This window comes from Thunnus thynnus, chromosome 6 (genome assembly GCF_963924715.1).
Source record: "Thunnus thynnus chromosome 6, fThuThy2.1, whole genome shotgun sequence".
NCBI lineage: Eukaryota > Metazoa > Chordata > Actinopteri > Scombriformes > Scombridae > Thunnus > Thunnus thynnus.
Genome location: NC_089522.1, coordinates 22,592,808 through 22,600,075, shown reverse-complemented (window position 1 = coordinate 22,600,075; position 7,268 = coordinate 22,592,808).

The following is a 7,268-nucleotide window of genomic DNA, read 5'->3' as shown; positions in this document are numbered from 1 at the left end:
GAGAGGGAGAGAGAGAGAGAGAGGGAGGGAGAGAGAGAGTGATAGAGAGATAGAGAGAGAGAGAGAGAGAGAGAGAGAGAGAGAGAGAGAGAGAGAGTTTTGTGGTTGTCTAATAGAGATAGAGCGTTGGCCTTTGTTTGTTGGAGAAGGGCTTGAGGCTACATGTGCAAATACAAAACGGATTATCACGGGATTTGTATCATGATGCTTCAGTTTATGATAAAGCGTATTTCGTCATTCCTTTCCCACAATTCCATGAGCCTGTGTGGATTCAATAATGACAGATGTGCAGACAGTGACAATAGACCTTTCAGTGTTAGTGTGCTTATGGAAAATAACAGACTTCATATCAGAGAGTAATTATTTGCCTCTGTGGGAGAGGTTGCAACATGCAGTTGCAGTGCTGCCACTATAATAGTTACTCAGTGATCTGCAGGTGCACTCTCTGAATACCTTGGGTCACGTGGGTTGTGAGACTTAAAAGTCAGTTGTCTTTTGATGTCAAAGACCTAGTACTGCGGCCCGTACAACTGCCATTTCACGCTGCATTTTTGAAGATATCCGAGCTTTCTATCCCCACTGCTGGGGCAGGAAGTTTGTGACAAAGGCAGCGGTGCACAGACAGAGCGCAGACTGCGAAGGAGGGGTGCAGATGTTTGGCAGCTGCTTCATCCCTCCATCTGCCCCCCTGGCCCCAGCACCTCTTAAACACCACACTTTAATGGAACGCTCCTGACCCTCTTGTGCGCTCTGCTCTCGCTGACACAGGCGGAGGGATTTCAGATGGCCCTTGCACCAGGAACGGCTGCTTTATCTAGACAGAACTCCTAAAACCTTTTCACTACATAGAGAGTGGAGTTTTATAGGCTCTGTAGTTGAGATGTTTTAGGGCTACAGCTTGCCAGGTGATTTTTATGACAATAAAATTAGACTTCAATGGCACAGCAAGAGAGGCTGCCAGACGGCTTAAGCTATGATTGCAAACAGAGGAAGGGAGGAAAGGAGGCAGAGCGTGTCTTGGGGTCTTCTACACTTAGCTCACCTTCCTGCCCATTTAATGTGGTTGTTCTTGTCTTCAAAGGCGTTCCACTCCTCTTTTTCCAATGACAATTCAACATGGCTGAAAGCCTGAAAGCTTACATAGCCTTCCCCTACTCATTCTGTATATCTAATCCTCTATTTGCTTTTAAATGGCCTTTCAGTAGTAGCCTGTAACATATAAACATTTCTATCCGGTGCCTCAGATAGAATCAGCTAATGGCCGCAGGTGTTTACATTACAGCAGTTTCCGACAGGGGACATGAAAGGGTCTTGCCTTCAGTTATAACTATACATCTTCCTCTCTTTCTCTCTCTCTCACTTTCTTTTCTCTCTCTCTCTCATTGTAACACTCCCTCTCCTGCTCTCTCACCCTTCCTCTCCCGTTGCTGTAGGGTTGGTGAGGTCAAACCCCCCGGTGCTCCTCCAACAACCCCTAGCCCTCAGCTCAGTTTGTGCCCAGAGACGGGATGACAATCCCGGGCAGGACAATAGGAACAGACCCCCCTTTGTTTAGGCCTCCATGGGCCTGGTGACAGTCACAGTAAACAGTGGGCACAGGCGGAGGCCAGGCTGGGTGAGCTTCACTGAGAGGCCTTTGACAAGGAGAACTAAAACAGAAAAGCAGAACAAACAGTGCTTGAACCTATCGACAACACACACATAGAAAAACAAGACTAAGAGTCTGCAGTCATGCTAGCGGCTCTGTGAGGCTGTACTTGAACGAAATGCACACATTAGCATGCTAACATGCTCAAAATGACAATACTAGCATGTTGATTTTTAGCACATCTTTTTTTTTTTTACCATATTTGTTTATCGTGTTGGCATGCAAACATTTGCTAATTAGCTCTAAACACACTAAGTAGCGCTAAGTACAACAGATTTTGCAGCTATTTGGTCATAAACAAAAGTATTGGACAAAATGAATCAATCCATCCAATAGCTGTTGAAATATTTTAATAAGAAATAAAATATCAGCCTCATGGTCGCACTAGAGGAAAAGTCAGAGTCACTGGGACGCATAATCTGGGGACCACGAATGTCTGTAGAAAAGTTCATAGCAATCCATCAAATACCTGTTGAGATATTTTAGTAGGGACTGAAGTGGTGGACAGACGATAAGATACACACAAAATGTAACGTAGGCTATTTAAGTAAGTGTACAAATGTACCATTACGACAATAAGCTTGTAAAATGATACATGAATTGATAATACAGTGTAAATGTGTATAAGCATTTGAAGGCAGAACTGTGTTCAGCTGGACAGCTGTACATTTATGACTGATTCACGGATTATAATATTAGGGCTCTTACAAAGGTAAGCTCACAAAATCTTTACATATGTTTTAATCCTCATATCATTTAGCTCAAATTCAGCATTTGGCCTGGAGCATTTGGAGTGCACACACGCACATACACACACTCACTTTCCACTATGATCTCAGACAACCTGCACAAACACACTCCCCACTACACTCCAACAGGTTGGAGCATGATACTAAGCTCCAAAGAAGACCACACAGCAGTGCAGTGAAACGTCCCTGGAAACCGTCTCACACCCCTACAAACACAAGACAAATTCACACCCTCAATCTCCAAGTAATAATGTCCTCTATTTATTTATGTTTTTCTCCATGGTAAGAGCTGATGCTCTTTCTATCTGTCTAGTTATCTCTATTTAGGAGCTCAAAGCATGCGGTCAGAGGTCAGATTAATATTTATTTCATGTGTTGCCTCAGAGAACAGCAGGCAGCAGTCCTTTGAAGGCCTGTGGATGCAGGGAGGCGGATGAGGTTCATTGGGGGGTGGGTGGTGGGGGGTGGTCTAGCCAAGCAGACCCACAGACGATACAGTAAAACTTTTTTTTAGGGTAAACTGACCCTCAAATGAAGCAGTGTGGGGTCGTAGTGCAAGGACAGCAGAGGGCGGAGGCACATTTTTTCCTCTCCCCCCTGTCTGCCTGTCCTACCCACCCTTGTCTACCTTTTTGGCGTAACCCCACTGCGTGCGCTGCACAGACCAGCGGCCTGTTAAAACAGCCTAACCAGGTGGAGCTGAGCTATTGCAAATGCTCCCCTTCTGGTGTCTCACACTTCCAGGGGCCTCATGAACATATGAGACACAGCTGTGAGACAGGCAGAAGAAAGAGAGAGGGGGTGGGTACATGAAACATCTTTGAAATAGTTCACTTTGTATATCCAATTTAGTTTTTGGGTTTGATAGCATTTTGGATGCAAATCTGGATCCAGCACTGAATCCATGTATCAAATCCAAATCCTTTCAAATCCCTTGTCAAGTCTCTCGTTTTACATTTTTTAAAAAACAGTTACAAAGCATTTAATTTTTAAGAACTAAATCTCCAAAGATTGATGTTCAAAGAACTAAAACACAATTTTTTCCACACGGATTAGCCAAATATTTTACCAATTTGGAGCTAGCAATTGCAACCCAACTCCTATCCCAGTCTTTATGGGATTTCCACACTATTCATTTTGCATAACAAACAAGTTTCATGACAGCATCACATGTCCAAATGACATGCAGAGATTTTTTGCTGAATAATACATGTCTATCTTATTTGAAATGCTGCACCTTGCAGGTTTCCTATCACTCAGTACCTACTTTCACCTGTATCCGGTCCTGTTCTGTCACTCGCATGTCTGTCTGCAGCCGGATATGGCACTTGGGAACACCAAAGTAGCTCAGATCTGATTCATAGCTCTCAGCAGTCCAGCCAGACCCATCAGTTATGGTTGGTGTCACGGACAGTCAGAGATACCGTTTTAGTTAAGCTTCCCATAATGCCCGACTTAGTTGGGCTTATCCATTGCAGGATGTTATCACTCAGGCACTCTGTCACTTGTGTCATCAGCGCAGAGTTTGACACTGAGCTGGTCTCCTCACCCAGCCACATACTTATCAGCATCCATTACTGAGGTGTGAGGGCCTGATAAAGGTCTTCCCAGTTCCATGCAGCTCTAAGCTGAGGTCCCATTTAGATTCTTGTCTCTGCAGTGAGAGGCCTTGCCCCTTTGACTCTTGCTCTCATCACTCTGTAAGGCTGTGTAGCTCTGTCAATCAGAGAGGACCCTGGGTGATCAGTCAGCTCCTCTTTAGGGATACTGGTCTGAGTAGCCATTAGAGAGGAGAGGAGAGGAGGCGGCATTGGCAGACTGGCCCAGGCCAAAAGCTGATGAGAAACAGAGGAGCAAGAGAGCCTGAGGTAGAAAGTGGGGGGTGGGGGGTGGGGGCAGAGGAGCAGGAGGTGGATGTGCTGAACTATGTGGATTGGGAAGGGAGGGCAGCTCTGTTTTCTATTTGTGAGGATTAGGTTGACAGATCTGTATTTAGTTTCTTTGGGCCTCTAGCTGCAGCTAATCCCCCTCACCTGCAGCGGGTGCCCCCCTTCTCTTTCCTCTGACCCTGCAGCCCCCTACTTCCCCCGTGTTCCCCCCTCCTGCCCAGTACAAACACTCATCCCGAGACAAGCACATGACTCGTTGCACTCTGTCTCCTCAGGTTAGGGCCTCACACTCGACACAAATCTCTCCCGGGCCAAAGAAACAGCAGGGGTCTCAGCCTTTCTGGAACAGAAGAAAAAGGACCCCCACAACCTGTGGTCTTCCACATATTAAGATTTTTTTCAGCTTGGGTGAGGGGTTGTCCCTCATCACTTAGAGATAGCAATTACTCAGAAATTAAGAGCCATTACTACGGAAGCAGCTTGTCAAAGCCACTAAGGGGTACCTTTGGTAAAGCTGCACATTAGGAAATATTCAGGGTCAGGTCAGGGGCACAGACCTCTTCTCTTTAGATCCTGGCTCCCACACACTCTGACCAGGCCTTCACACTGTGAAAGAAAGACTGCAGTGCCTCCACAAACACACACAGCATGCCTGCCAGCAGTTCTTGAAGGTGGGGACTCTGGATGACCTAATAGTTATAGAATCTAAGCAAATTTCTCTGTTTTAACAATAAAGTGACATGATTGTAAGATGATGCAATGAAGAGACAAAAAACAGGTTTTGAAAGGTTGTTGATAAAGCAGAATGTGGGATTTCCTCAAGGCGTTGTTCTTATTTAATGTTATTTGAATGTTTGGTGCTCAAAAACAGCTGTAATTAGCCAATAAGTGTCTGACACAATGAGCTGAAAAACTGCTAAAAAAAAAAAGAAAGAAAGAAAAAAGAACAACATTTATAGCATCTCACAGCTCTTAAAACATGTTGGCCAACATTATCGTCACACACACACCTATCATCAAATTTATATTCAAAAATCACTTCCACATTGCTGACAGATACATTATGTGTTTGGTTTCTTTGGGGCTCTAATCGCAGCCAATTAGTTCGGCAACCCCCCTACTGAAACCACTACACACAGAAACAGAAAGACACACATACAGTAGACACACCTTTGGACAAGTAACAGCAAGCTCACATACAGGGTGTCACGAACTGGCTCAGAGTCAGCGACAAAAAAGGGGAACCACACATGAATAAAGTCTCTAAAATTCCATTTATTGTTAACTTAAGATAAAATATAATGATTAACTTAGCTAGGTCAGTAATGCAGTGTGTTTATGAGTGAAGTATGTGTGTGTGTGTGCGCGTGCGTGCAAACAAAACACAAAACCCTAACCCATCTGGCTGGTGGAGGCCTGGCAGGATGAGAAAAGAAAGACAAGGAAGCCACCCAGATAGGCTGAGGCCTAAAGGTGGAGGTAGTTTCCTGACGGCCTCTCCAACCCCACCCACCGGCTCCTGAGCCAGGAAGCCAAAACCAACCTCACAGGCAGAAGGCAGAGAGAGGGACGTCACAAGGGTCTCATTACTGAGCACCACAGAGGGTGCTAATGGGGATTTTTCAAAACACCACCAGCATAGGCTTACTACCTTTCTACAATGAGGTGCTAACTGGCCCACACACATTCCTGGATCTTATTAATGGACGCAGGTTGCAAATGTGCACTGACCTTTAGCAGAGGAAGACTGGTAGCTTCTCGCAGTCACGTCCAAGCTGCTATGTGCCTGTCAGAACATAAATACTTCTTGTAGATTATTTAGTCTGGTATTTCTGCATCTGTGGCAACCTTATCAACACATATACAGATTGGAGAGGATTCACAAGAGGCTGCTTTTATTAAGATGTGAAAGCATATCATAAATGCAGAATGATTAATTGTTTACACATAGTATACTGATTATTTAAGTTAAAGCACCAATACTACAATGTAGGAAAGTTTGTGTAATTAAGTAAACGTTGGGAGGTATAGCAAAATATACTTAAAGATCCTCTCAAGACATGTTATAAGATGTATATAAAGTACTCTACCTTTAATAATAATCTGTGTCTAGTATGTTTTTTCCAGAAAAGAAGTTCAATTTTGTTGTTAAAATCCTTAAAATAGCATCTCCTCCTTCTCCATTTAAAAAAAAATCCAGAATCTATGAATATGCAAATATTTTTCATTTCAGAAGTTTAACTGCTGGACACAAGATGTCTCTTACTTCACTGTAAAGTCCATTCTCAGTGTTTGTGCGCTGGAGGTTTCAAGTTTATACATCACACTTGTCTAAGTTGAATATTGCTCCAGGATTAGCTTCCAACTATTTGTGATGTCACAAATCATGCTTATAGGCCCCTCCTTTAAAATTTGATTTTCAATGAACACAGAGAAACTTTCCCCATTCAGTAGATGGATGTGAAAACAGCCTTTCAGTGTCAAACTCTGCACATACATCATTCTGCACAAGTGAAGTAAAGCTCAAATAACCAACTGTAGGAACCAGAAGAAAAACATATTTTTGAGTGCAGGGGGACTTTAAAGTAAAAGTATTCAGTATGCTATATAACTAGTAACTGCAGCTGTCAAATAAATGCAGGGGAGTCAAATGCAAAATGTCTGCCTCTGAAATGTAAAAGTATGTTTAAGTAAAAGTAAAAAGTAAAAAGTTTAAAGTAAAATTTAAAAATGACATAAAATGGAAACACTTAGGTACAATAATATTGTCATATGTAGTCTGTATAGAGTCGCAGTTTGTGTCTTTCATGAATTCAGTGGTGGAAGAAGCATTCAGATCCTTTACTTAAGTAAAAGTAGTAATTCAACATTGTAAAATTACTCCATTACATTCAAAATGTTGATGTACATTATCATCTAAATTCACATATATAGGTATAAAAGTAAAAGTACTCACTGAACAGGAAAAACATTAGTGTATAG